Consider the following 26,240-nt stretch of genomic DNA (forward strand, 5'->3'; position numbering starts at 1 on the left):
GTTGAAATAGATGCTTGTTCAGCATGATATGCACAGATGGTTTTCATCTTCACCAAATGTGGAATGTGCCACAAAGACGGAAAAAGGAAAAATTGCATTTGAAGAAAGAAAAAATTGGGAGCTTTCAGTTTTTCCATTATTTTGGCTGTTATTGGCTTTGGTAGATAATATCCAGGCTTGCACTCGGTAGATATTATTATTCTTAAAGAACATCTCATTGAAGGCATTCTCGTTTTGCATTCTCAGCTTGTTGGCGTCACTACCTGAAGCTTCCCTCTCAATATTCTTATGTTTGCTTACAAGCTAGCCTAGAAGTGCACATAAAAGTAACTAACTACCGCATGAGTTCAAATGGAGTAAATTCTTATAGCAAAAACATACTGCAACTTTGTGTGCTTTTATAGAAGGAGATACAACGATATTATGTCCTGATGAAATGGATTGTTTAAGACTCTACTTTTCAAGAGCAGCAAAAAACTTCATTGCAGAAAAGTAAATCAACTATAGGGATATGTAAATTCTTTTATTGCTATGTCGATTTGCGATGGCTTGAGCATGCATTTTAGGCCACGGCAGAGCAACATTAAAGCAGTTCTAAGATCTTCTGAACCAAGTCTTCTGCTCAATCCACATTTTAAGATTGCTGATTAGAGTTTGCAGCACAATTTTCCAGTCTCAACAGACCTTTATCCTTGCAAATGTCGTCTACTAAATCTGTTCATCAGCATAATATTCTGTCTCCTTTGATAGAGGATTATGCAAATGCCACTATGGTATTTGGTAAAGCCACTTAAGTGCTGGTGAATGATTTTAAGGGGGATACATGGAAATGTGGATTCCTCAATCAGGGTTTTAACTTCTTTATGAAGATGCTTTGTTGGTATCATGCCATCTAGTGTTATCCTCACCAAGAGAAGGAATAAGAGTTTTGCTTGTGGACTTGTGCTGCCCTAATAGAGATAGTTCTTTCTATTTTATGGTTTTGCCATTGTTCTCCTTATCTTCTTAGAAGGTATCGGTTTATTTCAATGTGTGCTTCCCTTCTTACTGGTTTGTTAAACATTTCTTTATGTTTCACATTATTCCTACTCCATTGAGAGGATACTCTCAACTCTTTCCTTGGATCATGTGTTAAACACCTTGGACCTTTTCTACTTTTGTCGCATCGCGCCTGCTACCCCGCCCCCAACTGATCCTTCGCACCCACCCCGCTTGTCCCTGCCCATCGCCATCGCCTGCAACCCCCCCAAATGCTTCACTCCACGCTGCATATTGGCATAGCATAGATCGGGAGGCAGTCCTTATGGGTCAAGGGATCTTCATGGTTCAACTCACCTCTGTGGAGGCAGCTCGTGAGCTAGTGGATAGCTCACCCTATGCCTCCACGAAGGGGGTCATTTACATGGTTCCCTGGTACAGTGGCTTCACAGTGGAGACATTTGCGCTCCATAACAGGTTTCTTAGGCATTCGGTCACTTTACTTTTCCCTGGATTGGCAGTAGAGTACCACTACCTAGTGGAGGACTTTGGATGGCTCTTCGGCACAATTCTTCCTGCCTCCGCAGATGGAGTGACAACTCCAAGAGTCCCAAAGGTATGGGTGGCCGTGAAAGATACAAAGAGTATACCAAAGTTCCTGGAGAATGAGGCAAGAGGGCACTCCTTTAGGCAGTAGGTCATTGTGACTAGGCAACCAAGGTAGTGCCTGCACTGCCACGACTTTGGGCATCAGGCAGCAGATTGCATGCGCTTTGGAGCCAAGGCAGTTCTGTCAACAGGCCTGCAGGTGGACGCTGACGGTTTTACACGGGTTCAGAGACGACAGAGAGAGAGATGGCAGGGGGGGCCAAAGTCAACCCCTCAAACACAGCCACGACAATAGGGAGCAGGAGGGCGAGTAACAACCCCCCGTGGAGCCCCCCGTCCCACCCGGCAGGACCATAGTCTCCCACATCCACCACCCGCGCCACACGCTACCTCACCCTAGCCCCCACACCCCCTCCCTTCCTATGAATACCCCACTGATCCTAGCCAACAAACCCCCCCCCCCCCCCCAAATACCTCCAACCGCCTCAACATCCCTCGATCTTCCTCCCCCCCCCCCACCGATCACCCCCCCTTGATCCGCACTTAGTACAGGTGATCCCCGCCTACCCACCCCCCTCTTCCCACACGAGGTGATGAGCCACATACACCTACATCCTCCACTCACCAACAGCTTTGCCTACCTCCCCTCCCCCACAGCCACCACCTCGTCTGTCCCCGTTGCCCGTCACACTTTCCCGAGACAGGCGCAAATGTTACCGCAGGAATTTTTTTGCAGTGATCAGTAGTCCTACTTGAGAGTTGCGGAGCACTGAGAGTTTCCACTACCTATCGAGGTGGGGATCTTCGTGGTACGCAAGTCAAGGAGTGGCAAGGTCCATCTACTAGCACTATTGGATGGACCAAACTATGTCTTCTTCCTTCAGACCTCTCACTCAGGGGACCGGATGATGACACAGATAGAGGAGGAGGTGAAGAGTCAATTGGGAAACCACATCTCCCACTGGATGGGAGGAGAAGGACTAGCACTATTTTCACAGTAGTGGCCAGGTTGCATGATGGACATTAACTGGTGGGCTGGTGCCGACGTCCCACACTTGAGCATTATCTTTCGAGCCCCTCCACAATGAAGAGCACCAATGGATGTGATCGAGTGGCCCTCAGCATAGGATGCGTGTTTCTACTAGTGTACAGAGTCACGATTCTCAGTTTTGCTGATACATGCCATGCCCTGGTGGTACCACAAGGAGCATCTATCACCCCCATGGTCCATTCGAGGGCCACCATGGGGAAATGGAGTTCGCCGTCCAGACCTATGGCAAAGCATATTCGCATGTCCTATAGCTCTTCCTCTTCATTAGCAACTTCCACACTGAACAGATGCCTGTTCAGTCAGTCACAGGTTTCCCTATGAGCTTACATCTTGCATCCTAGAATGTGAATAGTCTCCACTACAGTGGGACACATGGTTCTAGGAAGTTGATTGTTCGGCAGGAGTTGCAGTAGTCGGCCCTTGCGGGACGGATCGACATCCTACTTCTGCAAGAGCACAAGCTCACCCCCGCCCAGGCCCATTGAGTAGGGAAGGTACTCCTAGCAGGCAGTTCAAACACTTACTGGGAGTACGCCATCAATGCCCGCGGTAGGAGTGGAGGCGTATGCACCTCTATTGGCCCGAGCCTTACCACCTCTGTACGTGATCACGAGGCAATTGTGGCAAGGAGGGTTCTATGGATCAAATTGAATAATTGGGAATCGTATCTTAGAGTCCTCAATGTCTATGCCCCTATGGAGGTTAGGGCACGCAGCAGGTTCTGGGTGGAGATCACAGCAGGACTCAAAGAGGTGGACTCCTAGATTGTTGGAGGAGACTTCAACAACCTAGAGGCCCTAGAGGACCAGTAGGGCAAAGGCAAAAACTACCAGGGTATGGCAAGGGAGGAGCAGGAGGCATGGGAGGTCTTCCTCCTTGCAGTAGGAGCACGTGATGCCTGGAGGGACCAAGCTTTCCATAGGAGGGAGAGGTTGTTGAACTTCTCTTGGGGATGCAGGCGGCTGGGCGGAGTTTTGCTGGAACGGCTAGATAGGTTCTATGTGGGAGAGTGGGAGTGCTCTCGCAGAGGCTAGGTAGGGCATTTGGCTAGCACCACTTTGTCTAATCACTGCCCGTTCCTCCTGACACTTGATCCCCCAGTTTCAGCCCTGGACACACCATCCTGTCAGATCCCTAAATCGATCTACAAAGCAAGGAGGTGAGGAGGCAGATTAAGCAGCTCTGGACTAGGGAGTGGGACAACAGGGACCGGATCGCAGAGGAGGTTGCACAGGTAGCCGAGTCGAGTAGGATCTGCCAAGAGGCAGTCCCACGTGCCAGGCAACAGAGTTGGGAGAAGGAGAGAGCACTCTGACGAGACCTAGCAGCCATGAACAGACTTCTCCAGGAGGCACCAGGGGACCCCACTCTCCATGCACAGGAGGTGTGCGCACGGGCAGCCCTCGCCGGGGCCTCGAGGATAAGCGCTCAGAGTTTTCCTTCTGTATCTCAGCAACTTTTTGGGCACGGAAGGGGGACACAATGTGTAGGGTGTTTTCCCAGGTGCATCAACCTCATACTTCAGGAGATCTGATTCATAGCCTCTAGGATCAGTATGGGAGGATTCGCTCTAGCCCAGATGAGGTGATGGAGATTGGCACTGACTACTACAGACACCTTTTCCAGCAAGAGGCAGTCTCAGCCAAAGGACAGGGCTGTAGACAACATGTTTGGGACCACATCCCATCCCTCATCACACAGGAGATGGCTCGCTCCCTCCTAGACCCCTTCACAAAGAACGAATTAGAGGAGGCTTTCCATGCACATCACGGCAGAAATGCCCAGGAGAGGATGGTGGGGTCTTTCTAAGGCCTTCTTCGCTACCTACTGGAAGGTGGTGAAGGACCCCCTATTGCTGGACTTTTAGGAGATTTTCAACTTAGGACGGATACCAGGGAGTCTATCGGCAAGTCTTATCAGTTTCCTCCCGAAAGGGGGAGACCAGTTGGAGCTATCCCAGTGAAGACTGATCACCCTATTATTAGTAGCCTATAAGGCACTGGCTAAGATGATAGGCAACTCTGCCCTATGCATCTAGACATCATTCATGACACACAGACAGGTTTTGTCCAGGATAGGAGCATCCTAGACAATGTCTTCACCTTCTTCGAGGCAACTGAGAGGGCCCAACACAGTGGTCAAGGATTGGTTGTACTTCTCCCAGACTTCGAGAAAGCCTACGACAGGGTTGATTGGGACTTCTTAGAGGGCACCATGGTGAGGTTGGGCCTCCCCCAGGCATGGATCCGCGGGGTCTCTGCACTTTAAAGATTGGCTACCAGCAGGGTTCTCATAGGTGGCAGGAGGGGGGGAGTTTCGGCTGGAGAGATCAGTCCGGCAAGGGCTGTCCTCTGGCCCTGTACCTGTTTCTACTCTTTGTAGAGGCGATGTCCTACTTCCTCTAATCACGTGTGAGCGGGCTTGTGGCCTTCGACTTCCGATAAGGGAGGAGAGGGAGTTGTTAGATTCAAAGTATGCAGATGATACCACACTATATATAGAGAACAATGAGCTGATGCTGGAGAGTGAGACTAGCTCTGAGAGTATTTTTTGCACAATAGCGGGAGCGAAAATCAACTGGCGAAAGTTGGTTGGTTTTCTTACAGTCCCGAACTCTAGCACGAAGTGGGGCATCCACTTGGGATTCAGATGGGTGTGCAGAGGAACCGTCCAATACTTGGGGTCTCAGGTGGGACTCCACATCACTCCTGCCCAATAGTTTCTTCCTATGCTCAACTCTATCAGGTAGAAGCTGACCTACTGGAGTACTACCCGCCTTTCCTTAGCAAGCCGAGCCCTAGTGGTCAACCATGTCCTCCTAGCGATGGCATGGTACATTGCCTCGTGTTGGAGTTTTTTCTCGTCTTGTGTAGCTCAGCTTCGCCGCCTAGTGCGGAATTTGCTCTGGGCCGCATTCAGATGTTTCCAAGGACTCTCGGGCCAAGGTGGCATGGGCGACCATCATCTTGCATTGGTCTAAGGGAGGGCTTGGGATCATAGACCCAAAGTTCCAGAGCCTAGCCCTTTTGGGCAAGCTAGTAGTCCACAGGCTCACGCCAGAAGGGCAAACCTGAAAGGTTCTATTGCAGGAGGGTCTCCAGGAGTGCAGACCGAGGCTTCATGGTGATTGGAGGCCATCCTTGAGATGGATCTTCACGGCGGCCCAGATCATGCCCCCAAATCCTCCTTCCTCCGCAGCCTACTTCGTGTGTGGTAGGGCCTCCGTAAGGCCCTAATTTAGAGCCCCCCCGGATGCCAAGAGGGGATAGACTGCCAAATTGGTGAGCGCCCCCACATTTAGTGGGCTGGTTGGGAGGCCGGCCCCGCTCGCACTATCAGGACATGGCGAGAGGTGTTCAGGATGGTGGACCAAGAGGTGTTGCAATAGGCATCAGGGTGTCAGAGATAAGCGGAGCTGAGGAGAAGGGAGATTGATGCAACGATACCTTAGGAGTGGCTTAACCTCCTGATCCTAGAGCCGATAGAGCATGGTGAGGTATGGGCCGCTAGATTTTCACCGACAAGTAGCCCCCTATAGGTGACAGACAGAGTAGGTGGTGCCCCCTACTGGATTTTCTTCACCATGTAGGGGGGGGGGGGGGGGGGGTTTGGTCCTTGACAGAGGGCAGCAGGTTGAGGAGATCATTGTCCTTCCTTGGAGGAGGATTCGTGTAGTCAGTCTTCAGGGGAAGACATGGCGTCTGGACCCTTATGTGTTCTAGGAAGAGTTTCGGGAGTGACGCCTCTGGATATAGGAGAGCAGGCTACTTGATGAGCTGGAGTGGGACCTTGAGAGTGGCTATGGCCAGCCACTGCAGTTGACAAGAAGCCACTGAGGTTCTTGGAGTACACAACTAGGATTGGCAGACATGTATTGATGCAGGAGGGCATGGATTGGGTGCCTTTGCGTAGCACACATTGGGTGGAGCACAGTATCACAGATGCCTTCCGTCGGACTTTCTAGCGCCACCTATGGGACACCTGGAGGCCGAGGAGGGTATCGTATTTCCTATGGCTTTTGGCACACGGAAGATTGGTAGTGGGGAGTTGGCTAAGCCCAGATGCAGCAGGATGGAGGGTGTAAACCCTGCCCACAGCAGCTTTTGGAAATTCCAAAGCACTACCTTTGGTCATGTGAGGCGGCACAGCTTGTGTGGAGAGCAGCATGTTGCATTTTCCGCCGTCTAGCACCCAGCCTTGGATGTATCTCGTGGGGAGCTTTCTGCTATCAGGCAGTCAGCCAGGGCTGTCACCTTCTGTATGAGGCCGGGATGCAATACACAATCTTCATCATTGAGGCTGGATCTTACGCAATGGTCGGCTTGGAAGCTTTACCCAACCGCTTGGTACTGGAGCCCACAACAGACCGCTCTAAGGTATGGGAGATCGTAGGGAGTCTTAATGGATGGCACATCTAGAAGGTACGCTGTCAGGTGGTTTTTGGAGGGGAGAGCCTTTCAATGTAGGCGACTTTGATTGAGCTCTGGACCTCCATCATCCACTCCCTCCGCGGCTAGTGGGACCAGGTGCAGGGCGAGTCTCGAGCTCGTCAGGAGTTCCATTCTCACTTCTTGCACACCTGGGGCGGCCAGACCTGTTCTTCATGATGCAAGCAGGCAACCTCAGATGGCGATACATCCCCCCTCCATGGCTTCTTGCCCCCATCCTCGCCAGACCCCCTTGAGAGGCTTGTATACTTGATATATTTGTGACTCTACATCAGCTTCAACTAGTCTGTTGAGCATGAGCACTTCATTGTATTCAGGCCTTTTTTTGAAGTGATATTATTAGCTACACTTTATTTGCAAAAAAAAAAAGACACTTTGGACCATTGGAAGTTGCAAAACCATGTGGTCTTTGTTGATGCTATTTGTTCTTTTATGTTCTTTAGCCCTTGGGACATCTTTACAACAGCCTCTATGACTCCTATAGACTCTAGGAATTGACCAAGGCCAATACTCTCTTCTTAAAATGCTTTGGATTTTTGTCCTATTCACATTGAACATAGCAAACGTATCTTCATAACATCCAAATTGTTGCACCAACAACAAAAAGAAGCAAAATATGCCCTATGCAAATGTTTGCAATTCTTGTGTAAGAACTAGTGGACTCTATCCTCTATCTTCTTTTCTTCTCCATCCTCCATAGCTTGTGAGAGAGTGAGAGTGTGAGGCTGCTTGAGTGAGTATGAGAGAAGGGAAGCTTCTCTCTTCACATGGTTGCTAGGTACAAAAAGTATGATATGGTACGATACAATAAAATATGGAAAATGGTAACTTAAGATTTTTAAGATACAGTATAGTAAAAATACATTTTCTCTTCTACAAGCTACTTAAAACCTAAATTTCTTGACAACAAAGGTAAAGAAGTTTAAATCTCAATTAACATAATCCCATGAGAGAATCATAAGTGTATAATTCGCATTTAACTCTTCCCAATGTGTAGATCAGACCGAAAAAGATGTATCCATTAAGTTGGTACCTTACGGTACTAATACATATTATGAATTCTTTTGTATGTGATACTAATGCAACTATGTCTCCTCACCTTCTCTTTTCTTGGTCTCTGTAGTTGAAGCTTGGAGCATTAAAGCATTGGATCTTGGAGCAAGAAGCCATTGGAAGCCTACGCAAGGATTGAGAAGCACCATATCACTCATCGCACCATCCAAACTACAATGGAGGGAGCAAGGGACTTGGTGAGCATCTACCTCTCTCTCTTCAGATTCAGCTTGTCGAGTTGCTTGCTTGGGGAGAAGAGCTTAGCTTGCCCACTTATGAGAGAATGGATGAGAGTATCCTAGGTGAGAGATACGAGACAATGTGAGTGTGGAGAAGCTCTTTAAGGGATAAGAGTTCCATCCATGTCCCATTTTTATTGAGTCTTGATTTTGCCTCAACATTTTGGTTCCGTTGCCAAGAAAACAAATGAAATATACAAACAAATGGGTTTCCCCCAAATCCTACAAGCTATCCCATTAGCTGAATAGGGTGTGCAGTCAATGCTAACCTTGGATTGGGTTTATCTCTAATATGGTTCTTATAGCACTCCAAAATCCATTGTGGATGTAGTAGAAATGGAATATGCACATTGAAATTGATTGGATTTGAATGATTAAAATGATTGAGAATCTTGAAAACATTGAATGATTAGGTGTTCATTGTGCATAGTTACATTAACCATAAGAATAGATGGCAATAGCTTCAAACCTCTCCAAGAATGGCTCTCAGCTTTGGCATCACGATATTACCCAAGTTACAATGATAAACCACTACGATGTCACAATGGTCATAATACTACGATGCCAAATTTTAGTAGTCATTTTGTTTTCCTTGGCTTGGGTCATGGTTGCCTCTATATGTCATTTGGATGGATCTGTACCATACGGATCGTACTGTATGTACTCATACGAATCCATATGTGATTGTAGGCACGTTTAGGCCACCTATCCTGCGGACAACGGGTTATACAAAACAATCTCGGCGCATTTTCTCAAGGTAGCATTTGGCAAAAAGGCATGGGTGTTGCACTCGGGGCTCATTTGCACACTTTCTCAAGTCTTACTCTCTCCACAAGGCTCATCCCCTCCCTCTTGTCTCCAAGCATGAATCTCCCATCCCCTCCCTCTTCATTGTTCTTCCAAGTTCCCCCCATCCCCTCCCTTTGTAAGCATCATCTCCCCACCCCATTCCCCTCTTCAAGTCTCTAAAGCTCTCACTCTCTCCTCTTCCTCCCATCCCCTTCCTCTTCAAGCATCATCGTGATTAGAGTGAGGACTCTCAATCTCTCCTCTTCGTTGGGCCTTACCTCAACACCTCCATATCATGACACGCAAGAAGCATGAGGCCTTCAACTTCCATGCCATCCGTGTGGAGGACACAAACAATTCCAACTCCCACCATTGGATATGCAAGTAGCGGAAAGCACTACACAAGTGGTACAACCCAGCTTCTTCGACATCTTTCCAAGACGCGGCCGCCGGGGGGGGGGGGGGGGTGCGCAAGTTGCTGCATGCAAGGTGATTCCTCAACACATTGTAGATGGGATTCTCGCCAAGAGGGGGATCCACTACAAGAGAAGGAAGTGGTGCATCGGCAACGACACCCACACCTATATCTACTCATGAGGAAGCCTTAAAAGTAGGCGTATCTTGAACCGATGTAGGTGAGGCCTCCAACATTGGTGGTGCCAACTCCACATACGCTTCTAGCTCTAGCATTGGCAAAAGGCAAAGATTGGAGGCTCATGCAGCACTGGATAAACAATCCTCTCTCTCTCAAGCTCCTAGTCATATGCTTGGATCAATTGCCTTTCCTAGAGAAAGACAACGACAAGCGAACATTTAGATTGCACGCATGGTGATCGAGTGCAATCTTGCATCCAATGTCCTAAAGCATGAGCAATGGAGAAAGATGGTGAGTACCATCGCCAATGTGGGCCCATGTGAAGGATGGAGCGGTATTACATACAATGGCATGAGAACCAAGAAGATTGATTAAGAGGAGAGGATTGATTGAGCCCTTGATCCTATTTGGGCCGCATGGACAAAATACAGTTGCTCCATTCTCACCAATGGACGGGGAGACCATAGGACATGGAGCATCATCAACATACTTGTTTCATGTTCACTCGGCACATATTTTTTGCGGGCCGTAAACACCAGCAAAAGGAGAAGAAAAATGAGCGGTACATTCATCTATCGCCACATTTGGAAAGCTATCATTGAGCTATACATTGTCTTTTTAAAATTGTTGATTTCATTATTATAATTTTGAATTCATGTCCCCTCGAACATTTCCTTATCATAATTTTGAGTTTGTGCCATGTATGATGTGGTTGTACGTGGGCCCATCAACAACTGTGATCCAAGTTGTTATTGACAATGCATCAAATTGTCAGTACATAGGCCATTTGCTTGAGGCCAAGTTTCCTTTGATAGTGTGGACTCCATGTGCACGTCATTGTTTGGACTTGCTCATGGAAGACATTGGGATGCTCAAATGGGTGAAGAGGGTGGTGCATAAGGCTACATCAATTGTCACCTTCTTCATAGTGAAGGTGAAGGTGCTTGCGATGTATCGCTAGCATAGCACGCTTGAGTTGAAGAAGCCTTCTTCCACTTGCTTTGCTCGTATGTGGTTGTTGTTGGAGCACCTTTATGAGGTGCAGTTCACCCTACACCATATGGTGGTGTCTACTCTATGAAATGAGTCGGATGAGCATGAGATAGAGGAGGCAAAAGCCGTGCAACGCTTGTGCCTTGATGAGCATTTGTGGCAAATAGTCCGTGGGATCGTGATTGCCGTGACTCCCTTTTATAGGGTGTTACATACGAGTGATTGCGAGGGGTCCACCATGGGCCTTCTCATTCACCTCTTTAGGGGAGCATTGGTGGAGGCACAGGCTTGTATACTGATCACAGAGTCACAACATGTAGAGATGGGCATGGATGCGTAACCCCATCCATGGATTTGCAACACTATTACATCCAACCTATAAGTTTCCAGCAGTCATGGATGATAGAGAACTGTGTTCTAACCAGTTTGCATATCTCACTCACATGGTATCCATGGATGACCATAAAATAGTTCTAGATGAGCTTGGATGCTATGAGCATCAAAGAGAGCATGTGGCTTTTGCTTCTCCCACTTTGGAGAAGAGAGTCGCTTGTGAAGCCTCTCTTTTGGTTGCAAAATATCAGATATGCGCTGCACACTCTTCAACCCTTGGCCATGAGAGTCCTTGCTCAAGATTGCTCTTCGGGTGCATGTGAGAGAAATTGGAGTGCCTATTGTCTCATTCACATGAAGATTCACAGCACAGGATAGTTAGAGTGGCTAGTCTATTGCTGCACTAACTTGCACATAATGAAGGCCATGATAACCATGAGTAGTCCAAAACAGGTAAACACTTCGTTTTGGTTAAGTCAAGTTCAAATTTGTTGTTTTCAAATTTATACTTAACAATTTAGTATTTATGATCTTATGTGCATTCTGTAGGTGAACGTTGATACATTCAAGTTGATGGGTGACACTCTTGCGAGTGTATACTAGGAGGTTGATGAGGAGCAGATCTTTGCAGAGCTCTATGAAGAGCTCATAGTAGTAGACACTTGTGACACTCACAGTCGATGTGCTCTTGGGCAAGGAGTTCGACCAGTTCAAGGGGTTTGAGTTGCAACAATTGCTAGTAGGGGCATGGTCATTCGGCACCCTCTGAGATTGATAAGGGGTGGTTTGAGTGGTTTGCAGACATGTGAAGAGAGACACTAGTAGCTCTCATCACGTGCATGATCATATCATCCCCCCATTGCCTACAGTTACACAACCATTGCCTAGGGAGCCACCATTTAATGATGATGATAACCTCATCAATGAGGATGAGTATGAGAGTATCTCATCATCCGATGTCCAGGGATGATGATGATGATCGTCCGACTCCTAACTCCTATGATACTTGTATGATGTATGATCATTGATTTTATTTTGTAATGGCATTGCTATAGTCTATTTTCACTTTAAACATGTGACTTATCATTTATAGTTTTTTTAAAACTTAAGTTAATTTTATTTTCGTACTAATATCGTACCATACCTTATAAAATCATAAGATACCATTTAGTACCGTATTTTATCGCACCATACCATATTGTACTTGACAACCATGGCTTAGGTGTTGTTCACTTGTCCAATTTAGGTGGCTTGAAAACATCATTGCAATTAGTTTGGGTTCATCCCAAGGTGCTGATTGCTAGCAGGGTGTGCCTTTGATTAAAGCAAGGTGGATAGGCATAGGTGTGCCTTAGTCCTCATCATTTTAAGCTTGGATACATCTGTGACCACTATGACATCCTTGTGATTAGACAACTAATGAATCAAATCACTACAACATCAAAATAAACCATTTGCAAAATTACAAGAATCATTGTCAAGAGGCTTTTACTTTGGATAGCCAAAAAGGGGTGCATACATATTGCACTCAAGGTTACAAAAATACATACACACAACATGAATAAGAAGAAGCTTGAGAGAGCACAAGAGAAAGCATATTGAGAAGTATCAATAGATATGAGTTACAAGACTAAGTATGCCCCAAAGTGAATAGGCATATATACAAGGCTAGGGACCAAAAAACCTAGAGAGGAAATAAACTGCCCCAACAGTCCAAAGGGTATTCAAATATGTCACTACCAAAATGATATGATGAACAAGAGCTAATACTCACGTATAGGTAAGTGCAAAGCCCGATAGACTATAATCAATCCCAAAAAGAGAGTAAGCCCAAAGCTTTGTAGAAAGCTTTAAACTTCTCACAAGGCAAAGCCTTTGTGAAAAGATTTGCAAGGTTGTCCTATGCTCACACATAGGTCAAGCTGATCTCTCCTATCGAGAGTATCTCCTTAATATAATGACAATGAATCTCAATGTATTTAGTACATGCATGGAACACTAGATTCCATACAACTGTCAATGGAGATGGTGGAGGCAAATGACTATCCAATACCCAAATCAGTCAAAAGACATCAAAGCCAAGCACGCTCAACGGTAGTTGTCAAAGTTGCTATATACTCAACTTTACAACAAGAAGTAGCCACAATGAACTCAACCACAATATGCATCGACTACTAAGCATGAAGGAAAAACCACTTGTGGATACATAACTATTGTAGCAACCAGCCCAGCTAGAATCCAAAAGGCATGTAAATTTGATAGTAAAGATCCCTTCTTGGGAAAACACAACCTAAGGTGCCAAGCACCACTCCACGTAGCCAAATATATGCTTCATTGCTTGTCAATGCGTGGTGCCTCGGCTATTCATGAACCTGCTCATCTATGAGATCCAAACTGAATGTTGGGCCTTGTGATGCATATATAAATCAAACATCCAATAGCCTACTAATAGGGAAAGATATAAAGTAGTCTTCACCATCATGAAGGGTCAACTTCAAACCCATCTCCATATGAGTAGCAATCAGCTTGCAATCTTCAAGACTAAATCTCTGCAATAATATCTCGACATACCTTGTTTGATACGAAGCAATACCTCCATCAAATTGCTTGAACAAATACGTGAATAATGATGCAACAACCCAACTTGGCATATCAAAAGCTGAATTCTACTTAACCTTGAATCAGTAATATGTGTCTCATTAGGACCAGTGAGCAACACGTCATCAACATAAATCACAATGATTAGAGGCATATCACCTTCATGTTTGTTTAACATATAAAATGCTCCCAAATTGGACTATTTGGAAAACCATGTGCAATCAAGTATATAGATATCTTCTCATACCAAGCTCGAGGTACTCACTTTAGACCATAGAATTTCTTTTTCAATTTGCACACTTTGCTCTCTATTTATATAATCAATTATGTAGATATCTTCTCATACCAAACCCGAGGTGCTTGCTTTAGACCATTCAATGCCTTTTTCAATATGCACTCTTTGTTTTCTTTCCCTTTCTAGACAAAACAATGGGGTTGAAAAACATACACTTCCTTACGTAGATCACCATTTAGAAATGCAGTTTTGATATTCAACTATGTATATTCCAAGTATTATAAGTTGCTAATGCACAAATGCTACGAATTGTTCTCATATGGCAAGTAGAGGTAAAGGTCTCATCAAAGTCAATGCCCTTTTGCTGAGCATAACCCTTTGCCACAAGTGGAGCCTTATAATGACAACATTACCATCTAGCTTATGCTTCAACTTTAAAACCACTTAATACCAAAAGCCTTTTTGCCAAGAGAAAAGTTATATAGAAACTAAGTACCATTTTTGACAATAGCATCATATTCAAATTACATAGCAATCAAAAGAAACAGACTCAATCTCATCATATAGACTAGAAACAATCAATCCATAACAATTGGATGCATAAGAGGCACTATGAGAGTGAGAACGAGTATGATTAGACAATGGTGAATCCAATTTACTATCATGCAACATTTGCACCAACCATTCTAGAGTAGTCCTTGATTGCTCAATCTCTACTCTCTCACCTAGAAGTGCAATAGGCTAATATGTAGGTTCATGAGATACCTTCATAAGCTGAAAAACTGCCTTCTTTGACACTACATGTGATTGGGTACTATTAAGAGGCAACAAAGTGTCATAGGTATCTGGTGATCGTATACCTACCTCTTTGGCACATGAAAGTAAAGGATGAATAGCATCTTTTACAAAGACAATATCACAACTGACCAAAATATAATTCGTTTGTATATGGTATAACTTATGACCTTTGCTTTCAATATTGTAACAAAAAAAAAGCATTTCATAGCCTTACTATCCAATTTCTTGCATCAAACTCATACCAAAGCATAAGCCAAGAAACCAAAAATGTACAAGTGAGTAATAGACGGTTTCTTGTCATGCCAAGCCTCATACAAAGTAATTGAATGCAATGCCTTAGTGGGATACCTGTTAAGTACATCAGCTACACACAAAATAACCTCAAGCCAAAAACAATGTGGCAAAGCTTGACTTTTAATCATGCATTGCACCATGATCCATATTTATGAGAGATCTATTCTTTCTCTCAACTACACCATTTTGTTGTGGTGTATATAGAACTGTACATTGATGTTTTATCCCAGGTTTAGGTATATATGCATTAAATTCCTTAGACATATACTCTCCCTTTCAAATAGGGCAGAGTGCCCGTTTTACATCCTAATTTTTTTTAAAACCATGCTAACAAACTACTTGAAGCCCACAAATACTTCGAACTTAGCTTTCAAAGTCTATACCCATGCATGCTTGGAGTAATCATCAATGAAAGCCATGAACATGAAGTATAGGTATTTGCTAAAAGACAGAGTTTGCATTGGACCACAAACATCAGTGTATATGCTACATTTTTGGAATAACTCTTTCTAAATCATCTTTTGAGAAGGAAGCATATTGCATTTACCCAATATGCAGCCCTCATAAATGTGTTTTGTACGTGCCTTAAGAGTACATGATAAAGACACTATATTATATTTCTACAAGCATAGCAAACTAGAAAAATTCAAATGACCAAACTGTGCATGCCAAAGTTTTGCATTTGAAATAGCCTACAAATTTGAAACTACACATGCCATGTCTTCCATACATTTACCATAATTATGAAGCTTCTACAGCCCACAACATAGTAAACTACTTCCATTAGCAATAATCAATATAATTTTGGAATTCCTTTAACAAGATAAGAGTAGTTATTGGTATGTATGACAGTACTTCCCTTAAGGGCAAAGCTCAAGAGAAGTAAACAAACTGTGTTGAGAAGTAATATGCTTAGTAGCACCATTATCAAAGTACTATACATCTGAATCCACAACATACATGCAAGAATCATGTGCAGAAGGGTCATGATTGCAATGTGTACTAAATGTCCAATTGGATTTAGGGTTACATGAATGCACACACAAAGTCTTGGAGAATAAGGAGCTTGAGAGAGGATAACATTTACAAATAATGATTTAAAAGGAGAGGTATCTACAATAGCTATACTAGCATCTTTCTTCTCCACCTCTTTCACAACCATTTTAGGAAAATTTTGAATGCTTGACGGACCTATTTTGATAAGATTTTTCTTTTTGCAATAAGACACAAATCAACTCATCAAATGATGAAGCATTCGAATTTCCTTTCATTATTGAATGGAAAGTAGGTGTAAAACTTTGAATAGAATCAGGAAGTCCATTAAGAACAGTCTATATAAGTAAACTATCTCACAAAATCTCATCTACTCCTTAAGATCTTTTAATAGAAAATGCAATCAAAGCATGAGCCTTTGCATCTCTACTATCCCAACAAATCTGTTTAAGAGGTAGGGAGTAGTGGTATTCTAGCATTAACTAGAGCAAAACTAGGATCTACAACATTCTCAACAACACCTATTTCTATTGTTTCTACTACACTTGCAGCTTTCAAAACACCACCAAGATATTTTTTAATTATGTGCACAATGTTACAAAGTCTCTCTACAACCAACACATGACACATCATATGAGTCCGTGGATAGTTAGTTCCATCCAACTTATAGAAGAAAACATACACAAACCAGTCTATACAATGTAGCATGGTACAAAGTAGATTGTAAAGACTCTTACCTATGGAATTGGTTGCTACTGAAAAATTTGCATAGAAGGATGAAATAGCCTATGTAGTACTGGTAGTAGTGCAAAAGGAGGTCAAAACAAACCCAAATTAAAAAACTAATAGCATCAAGCCCTTATAGCCACCTTCTAGCCCTTATAGGAGACTTTTGTCTATGTAGAGGAAATATGCATAAAACTAACCTGCACTATGTGAACTTGCGAACCTCTTCGAATCCCATATCAATTTCACGAAATCAAGCAAAGGCTGTTGACAACTCTATCCAAGATATTGCAGCCCGCTCAAATACCAATTGTTAAATTTATGATTGCAAGAATGCAAACATACAACTTGGAAAAGAAGCAGCTATGAGAGCATAATACAAAGTATATTGAGAAGTATAAATATAGAAGATTTACAAGACTAAGTATGCCCTAAAGTAAATAGGCATATATATAAGGCCTAGGGAAAAACACCTCCTAGAGAGGGAAAGAACTACCTCCATGGTTCTAAGTGTATTCACATAAACCAATTACACCAAGATAGCTCCCAAAGAAATCCTAAAATCCATCATGTAATGCAAAATTGTGTAATACTATGAAATTGTAGTGAGTTAGTTCATGTTGTAGCACCAAAATTAGCATGGTTGGAGACCAAATCTTAAATACCTTATAGGAAACGCCAAGGCAAGAAATTGAAAGCAACTATAATTAACCTTGAAGCAACATGAAGCAAAAACCAATGAATTCCATCATTTAGGACTTGAATAGTGGAAAAGAGATTTGACCAAGCTAGATTCTAGGACCGACCCTACCTCAGAAAACAAGGTCTTGTCACAAACCCTTAGTTTATCAACATTGACCTAAGCTAGGACTTCTATAGGCTCATTGGCCAAGTAGAAACCTCCATTGTCACATTGCCTTAAATCTCACCATGAGAATTTCTCCATAGCCATTTACTTTTTCCAATTAGTTAGTTTGCTCCTAGAAGAAGAGCAAACAAGAAAGAACAGTGGGGTGGATGTTGTAGCCTCTAAACATGCTTTTATGGCAGACATAAGGGCAAGGGCAGCCAATCTAGAAATGATCCATAGAATTCTGAAAGTTTCGGTACTTTACAAATCAACAAGAAGCAAGGGGCACACAAGCCAAGAAGGGCAAGTGCCATTATTGTAAGAAGTCGGGTCATTGCATCACAAAATGCAAGAAACGCATTACTAAGGAGTCTGGGATGTCTATTTCTAATGCACCTTCTATTGCTATTGCTATAGAGTATGCGTCGTTTGTTGTTGACCATGACTACTATTTTTACACTACAGCAATGATTCTTCTTGGACAGATAGAGCGTTCAGCTCTACAAAGGATGCTAGCACTTGGTGCTTTGACAGTGGTGCTTCTAAGCACATTACATCCTACAGGGATTTGTTTACCTCTGTTGTTGCAGCTCCTGTTGGCAAATTTATGCAATGTGTCAACAATGCATCTTATCCTATTAGAGGTGTTGAAGAGATTGACTTGAAAGCCATTGATGGCTCTACTCTCTGTTTGCAGGATGCATTATATGTGCGAGGGATAAATAAGAATTTGTTGTCCATTTCTTCTTTAGTAAAATTTGGAATGCACGTCACATTTGATGATGACAAATATATGGTCAGAGATAAAGAATTCTTGACTTTGGTACTTACTAGCACATTATGTCATCAACTCTATGAATTAGATGCTCCTTCAATTGATCAATCAGTCTGTTTGGCATCTGCTATTACTTCTCCTATATCATGGGCAAAGTTATGGTATGCTCGCATGGGGCATGTTAACTATGGTAGTTTGATGCTTATGCAGCGTACTCAAATGGTAGATATGCATTTTGGGAAAAATGTATCAGTTCTTTTTTCCTCGTGATGTTGCTTTTTTTAAGGCAATGGTCGGGTTGTAGATTGTGCATTCACATGTATGTGGACCCATGCAGACAAAGTCATTGGGTGGATGTTATTATTTCATCACCTTCATTGATAACTTTACTCGTTTTTGTTGGGTCTACTCATTAGTAAAAAAGTCAAAGATGTATGATGCATTTTTGGCTTTTGTTACACTTGTTGAAAATCAATTTGGCTACAAGATAACGACTCTTTGTTGGGACCGAGGGGGGGAATATATGTCTTCCTTGCTAAATAATTTTTCAAAGGCAAAAGGCATTTCCCATCAATATACTACTGCATATATTCCATAGCAGAATGAGGTTGCAAAAAAGAAGAATCAGTCAGTCATGGAGATGGCCAGAAGTATATTGAAAGCTAAGAATCTACCACACGGTTTTTGTAGGGAAGCAGTTATGTGTGCTTGTCATGTTTTGAACAGGCGCCCTACCAAGGCATTGAAAAATGTCACACCTTTTGAGGCTTGGAACAGCCAGAAACCTTCAATTGGCCACTTTCGTACTTTTGGGTGTCTTGCATATGCTCATCCCAAAGTAATAAGAAAAAAGTTGGACAACAAGGCCATCAAATGCATTTTTGTAGGGTACAACAATGAGAGCAAAAGATACAGAGTGTATGACCCTGTTTCCAAGAAAGTCTTTGTTAGTAAAGATATGCTTTTTTATAAAAAATCAAAATTATCTCTTGTTGGTTTTGACACGTATCAGGCTGCAAATGATGTGTTTGAAGAGACACTGTCATTTCTTTTGGTGATATAGCTAGAGTTTTAGCAAATGAACAAAATGTTCACTCTGCTAAGTTATGCAACGCAGAAATTCAACCTATGGCTGATCTGAATATTCAACAAGATGCTGAATTTGAGGTTCAGCAGGAGCTTGTACATAATCAAGAAGCTAGGCAAATGCCTGGATGGTACTTGCAAACTATGAAAGATATTTAGTTGGATGATCCTATTATTGGTTGTACTAGAAGACAAGCACGTCTGCATGATCATGCTAATACAATGGAGTTTGTTGTGGCAACACATACACTTGATGATGAGGAGCCTAAATGTTTTGAGGATGCACAACAAAGCATGCATTGGATGGCAGCAATGCAAGCTGAATTTGATTCTATCATAAAGAATCAAACATGGGATTTAGTGACATTGCCTGTTGGGAAGAAACCCATTGGTACAAAGTGGGTCTATAAGCTGAAAAGGAATGCAGATGGATCCATTAACAAGTATAAAGCCAAGCTTGTGGCCAAAGGCCATGCACAAAAGAAAGGTATTAACTATGAGGAGACATTTTCTCCTACATCTCGTATGACTACCATTCGGTCTATCATTGCTTTGGCTGCCCATCATGGTTGAACTGTGCACGAGCTTCATATTAAGACTACATTTTTACATGGGAAACTTCAAAAAGAAGTTTATGTACAGCAGCCCATTGGTTTTGTAGTTGAGGGATTCGAAAAGTTGGTATGTAAATGGAAAAAGGATGTGTATGGTTTGAAGCAAGTTCCCTGAGCTTGGTCTATAAGCTAAAAAGGAATGTAGATGGATCCATTAACAAGTATAAAGCCAGGCTTGTGGCCAAAGGCTATGCACAAAAGAAAGGTATTAACTATGAGGAGACATTTTCTCCTACATCCCGTATGACTACCATTCAGTCTATCGTTGCTTTGGCTGCCCATTATGGTTGAACTGTGCACCAGCTTCATATTAAGACTGCATTTTTACATGGGGAACTTCAAAAAGAAGTATATGTATAATAGCCCATTGGTTTTGTAGTTGAGGGATTCGAAAAGTTGGTATGTAAATGGAAAAAGGTTTTGTATGGTTTGAAGCAAGTTCCCTGAGCTTGGTATACAAAAAATTGATGTCTTTTTAGTCAATCAAGGGTTCATTAACAACTCATCAGAGTCTACTCTTTATGTATATAAAGAGAGGGGATCCTTGCTAGTCATATGTCTTTATGTAGATGATCTTCTGCTTACTGGGACACATGCTGATCGGATTTCAGCATTCAAACAAAGTTTGAAGCAAACTTTTGAGATGCCAAACCTAGGGCCTTTGCACTACTATTTGGGCATTCAATTCATTCATGATGCTAGAGGCATTGGATTGTCATAGTCCATATATATTGGTAAACTCCTTGAGAGATTTGGCTTCCAGGATTGCAAGCCAATTAGCACACCAATGGAGATAGGACTCAAGTTGTCCTTGCATGATGACAGTGATTTGTTTGACATCTATACATATGCTCCAACAGTTGGATGTCTCATTTATTTATGCACCACAAGGCTAGAAATTCAGTTTGCAGTTTCAACCCTGCGCATGTCACATTGGCAAGCTTTGAAGCGTGTTTTTCGTTACTTGCAGGGGACTAGGACTCTCGGATTGCTTTATCCCAAGGAGGGACCACTACAACTACATGCTTACAGTGATTCAAATTGGCCTGGTGATTTTGATTCACGTCACTCTACAAGTGGAATCTATTTCTTCCTTGGCTCATCTTGTATCTCTTGGATTAGCAAGAAACAATCCACCGGTGCCACATTGTCATGTGAAGTTGAATACAAGGCAGCTTTCACTACTACACTTAAATGTGTATGGTTGAGATGTTTGTTGGTTCATCTTGATGTATCTATCACGGAGCCTACTCCTTTGTTTACGGACAGTCAAAGTGCCATTGCAAAGGCACAGATCCCAGTGTTTCATGCAAGCACGAAACACATAGAGATCCACTATCACTTTGTTATAGAGAGGCTACATGCAAGAGATATCGGCCTTGTCTACTGTCCTATCACCAACCATGTGATAAACATCTTCACCAAAGCTCTTCCTCAAAACAAATTTGAAGCATTTCATAATGCTTTAAATTTGATCTCCTTTGGTCACTAATCCTTATATACTAATCACTTTTGACTCCAAGGGGATTTGTTAGGTTTGACTCACATCTACGCTCACACAGGAGTGTCGGTGATCCGCAATAGGACACTAGGGCACTTTTTACTCTCCTTACTAGAGGTCCCCGCCCCCCAGTTACATTATTCTATTTTGTGTGTTTATGTTACATAGTTCGGTCACTTACCATACTTTATACTTTTCGAGTGTGAACGCACTTTGACAACCCTAAGGTCTAAGGATTGTACTTTGTACTTTCACTTATGCTTCAAATTGTATTGGGAATCGTGATGTGTCTTCACTCTCACTCTCTCTACTATCTATTGTGTACTTCTAGTTGAGAGCTTCCATCTCCCATCTCACAAATTTTGGGGCTTTTGATCGTCTAAGTCAAATTTATGTCAATGGATGCATTTGGAGCAAAAATTACAGCTAAAATTTGGGGCTTTCTCATGCAATTGATGTATAATCTCGTGGCATAGCTGCAATTACTTGTGGTGTGCTATAGAACGCATTTTGTGACTCTGAAATTTGATTTGCAGATCTGAAATTTCTGCAATTACTTGGTTTTTCATTGCTGGGATACTTATTTTGTACCTTTGTCATTTGTGTGATAGTTGGGCTTTCATTTGTTAACCTTTGAGTAATTTCTAGGCTGAAAATCATGGCTAGCGGCAATGATAGCATCAATGTTTTGCACATTAAGAAGCTTAAGGGTACACACAACTTTCCTATATGGGAAAAGCAGTGCTATAATATCCTCGTGCAAAAGAAAGAGACAAAAGGAGTAAAACTAACAACCATGGATCAAGATGAGTGGGATGAATTAGATGGGGTTGCATGCTCTACCATAGAGCTTTCCGTGTCAGATGCTTTGCTATTTAACATAGAGAAATTGAAATCTACTTATGATATGTAGCAAAGACTTGACGAGTTATATGCTCAGAAAAGTGCAGCAAGCAAGGTTTATTGGTTTAAAATTTTGATGGGCCTTTGTATGAAGGAAGGTACAGCCATGTCTGTACATATGAATGAGTTTAACTCTATTTTCAGCTAGTTGATTGCTTTGGAGTTCCACATTGATGAGGAGTTCAAGGCAACATTTTTGCTATGCACTTTGCCTGGAAGTTGGGATACTTTTAGGACAGCAATGAGCAACTCCAATGCCATGTTGTTATATTCAGATGTGGAGAGCTCTTTACTCATGGAAGAGCTAAATAGGCAAAATAATTCAATAAGCAAAACTTCCAATGCACTACATACTAGAGGCAGATCTTAGTAGAAGGGCAATTCTGAAAACAAAGCACACAATAAGTCTCATGGAAAAAATGTAGAGTGCCATCATTGTAGCAAGAAAGGGAACTTCAAGTAGGATTGTTGTAAGTGGAAGAAAGAGAAGGGAAAGAGCAACCCCAAGCACTAACGATAGCAAAGATGAGAAAAAGGACAGCCTACATGCAAAGAATACTAGAGTGAAGATAGAGAAAGTCAATGTAGTCAATCACGAGAGTGACAATGGCAGTGATGTACTCTTTGCTTCATCCTTTAGGGCATAGTCATTGATTGCGGATCCTAATGATGATATGCACACAAGTCATGGCCGCCCCAAGTGCGCAGAAAGTGAAAACGGAGATCCTGATGAGCTCGAGACTCACCCTGCATCTGGTCGCACTGGCCGCGGAGGGAGTGAATGATGGAGGTCCAAAGCTCTGCCAAAGTCACATATACTGAAAGGCACTTCCCGCCAAAAATCACCTAACAGCACGCCTTCCAAAAGTGCCATTCTGTAAGATTTCCTACGATCTCCCATATCTTTGAGCGCTCTGTTGTGGGCTCCAATACTTGGTGGATGGGTAAAGCCTCCAAGCCGACCACTGCACAAGACCCAGCCTCGATGAGAAAAATTGTGTCTTGCATCCTGGCCTCATACAAGAGGTGACGGCCCTAGTTGACTGCTTGCCAACAAAAAGCCTCCGAAGAGATACATCCAAGGCTGGGTGCTGCACGGCAGAAAATACGGCAAGCTCCTCTCCACACAAGTTGTGCTACCTCGCAAGACCACAAGCAGTGCTTTGGAGTTTCCAAGTGCTGTTGTGGGCAGCGCTTACAACCTCCATCCTATTGCATCTGGGCCAACCAACTCCCAACAGCCAAACCCCTATGTGCCAAAAGCCAAATGAAATACGACACTCTCCTTGGCCTCGAGTTGTCCCACAGGCGACACCAAAAGGTCCGACGGAAGGCATCCGTGATGCTATGGTCTGCCCAGTATCTGCTGTGTGAGGGTGCCCAATCCATGTCTTCATGCATCAATACATATCTACCAATCCTGGTTGGGTACTCCAAGAACCTCAAAGGCTTCTTGGCGACAGCAGTGGCCGGCCATAGCCACTCTCCAAGATCCCACTCCAACTCATCAAGTGGCATGCTCTCCCATATCCAAAGGCGCCACTCCCAAAACTCCTCCCAGGGCACATAAGGGTCCACTCGCAAGGTTTTCCCCTGGAGTTCAACCACACGGATTGCCCTCTAGGAAAGGACAGCAATCTCCTCATCCTACTGTCCTCTGTCAAGAGCTAGACACCCCCCTTCCTACACGATAAAGAAAGTCCAACAGGGGGCACCACCCACTCTACCTGCCACCTGTAAGGGGATACTTGCCATTGAGAATCTAGCAGATCACACCTCCCCAGGCTCCACCGGCTCTCGGATTGGGGAATCTAGCCACTCCTGAGGGATCACTGAGTCAATCTCTCTCCTCCTCAGCTCAACACTTCGCTGACATCCTGATGCCCGCTGCAACATCTCCTGATCTACCATCTTGTACACCTCCCTCCACATCCTGATAGTACGAGCAAGGCCAGCCTTCCAGCCAGCAGTCCACTGGATATGGGATCGCTCGCCTATCTATATCCCGTCTCGATCTCTGACCTAGTGGTTCTAGACCACCGGCTTGCGGTCTATCTCCTCTTGGCATCCTGGGGGCCTCTCAAGTAGGGTCTTGCAAAGGCCTTGCCACACTCGAAGTAAACTGCGGAGAAAAGAAGATCTGAGTGCCATGATCTGGGCAGTTGTGAAGATCCATCTCAAGGATGGCCTCCAACCCCCGCCAAGCCTCGGTCTACACTCCTGGAGACCCTCCTACAAAAGGACCTTCCAGGTCTGCCCACCTAGTGTGAGACCACGGACCACTAGCTTGCCCAAAAGGGGCAAGCTTCGAAACTTTGGGTTAATGATCCCAAGCCCTCCCTTAGACCGATGTCGAATGATGGTCGCCCACGCCACCTTGGCTTGGGAGTCCCTAGAATTGTCTGAGCCAACCTAGAGAAAAATCTACACTAGGTAGCGAAGCTGAACCACAAAAGACAAGGAGAAACACCAACAAGAGGCGATATACCAAGCCATCGCTAGGAAGACCTGGTTGACCACCAGGGCTTGGCCTGCTAAAGAAAGGCAGACAATGCTCCAGTAGATCAAATAGAGTCGAGAACTCGAAGAAACTACTGGGTAGAAGTGATGTCAAGCCCCACCTAGAACCCTAGATATCTCCCCTCCTGCCACCAATGAGAACCCTACTAGTGGCTGATCTGTAAAGTGCCGAAACCCCGCAGATCCATGCCAAAGGGAAACCCAGTCTCGCCATTGTGCGCTCTAAGAAGTCCCAGTCAACCCTGTCATAGGCCTTCTCGAAGTCCAGGAGTACTACCAATCCTTGACTACTGTGCTGAGCCCACTCGCTCGCTTGGAAAAAAGTGAAGTCATTGTCTAGGATGCTCCTATCCTGGACAAAACCTGTCTCGGTGTCATGAATGATGTCTCGAAGCACAGGACGGAGTCAACTCCCGATCATCTTGGCCACAAGGCCTTATAGGCCACTGACAACAAGGTGATCGGTCTCAACTGGGATAGCTCCAACCGATCTCCCCCTTTGGAGAGGAGACTAACAAGACCTGTCGATAAACTCCCTGGCATCCGTTCTAAGCCAAAAATCTACTAAAAGGCCAGTAGTAAGAGGTCCTTCACCACCTCCCAATAGGTAGTGAAGAAGGCCTTCTCGCCTGGGCATTTCTGCCCATCCTATGGATTAAAGGCATCAGCTAGCTCCTTCTCTGTGAAGGGGTCTAGGAGGGAGCATCCCATCTCCTTTGTGAAGAAGGCCTTAGAAAGACCATCCTCGCCTGGGCATTTCTGCCCATCCTATGCATTAAAGGCATCAGCTAGCTCCTTCTCTGTGAAGGGGTCTAGGAGGGAGCATCCCATCTCCTCTGTGAAGAAGGCCTTAGAAAGACCATCCTCGCCTGGGCATTTCTGCCCATCCTATGCATTAAAGGCATCAACTACCTCCCAATAGGTAGTGAAGAAGGCCTTAGAAAGACCATCCTCGCCTGGGCATTTCTGCCCATCCTATGCATTAAAGGCATCAGCTAGCTCCTTCTCTGTGAGGGGGTCTAGGAGGGAGCATCCCATCTCCTCTGTGACTAGGGGCCGAATGCAATCCCAAACCTGCTATCTACATCATTGTACTTTGGCTGAGGCTGCCTCTTGCTGAAAAAGTTGTCTATAGAAGTCAGTGGCAATCTCCAACACTCATCTAGGCTAGACTGAATCCTCCCGTGCTGATCACGGAGGCTGCAAATCTGGTCTCTTGAGGTGTGAGGCTGATGCACCTGAAAAAATTCCCTGCACAT

At 43.9% G+C, this 26,240-nt stretch overlaps 1 protein-coding gene across 3 annotated transcripts in view; it reads right to left on the reverse strand.

Moving 5' to 3' along the window:
• The window catches only part of LOC148037440 (urea-proton symporter DUR3-like), a 204,885-nt gene that overhangs the window by 7,536 nt on the left and 171,109 nt on the right, over nucleotides 1–26,240 (reverse strand). The window lies entirely within an intron of this gene.

Source organism: Lygodium microphyllum, chromosome 4, assembly GCF_053477565.2.
Source record: "Lygodium microphyllum isolate KBCC chromosome 4, Lygodium_microphyllum_v1.1.10, whole genome shotgun sequence".
Classification (NCBI taxonomy): domain Eukaryota; kingdom Viridiplantae; phylum Streptophyta; class Polypodiopsida; order Schizaeales; family Lygodiaceae; genus Lygodium; species Lygodium microphyllum.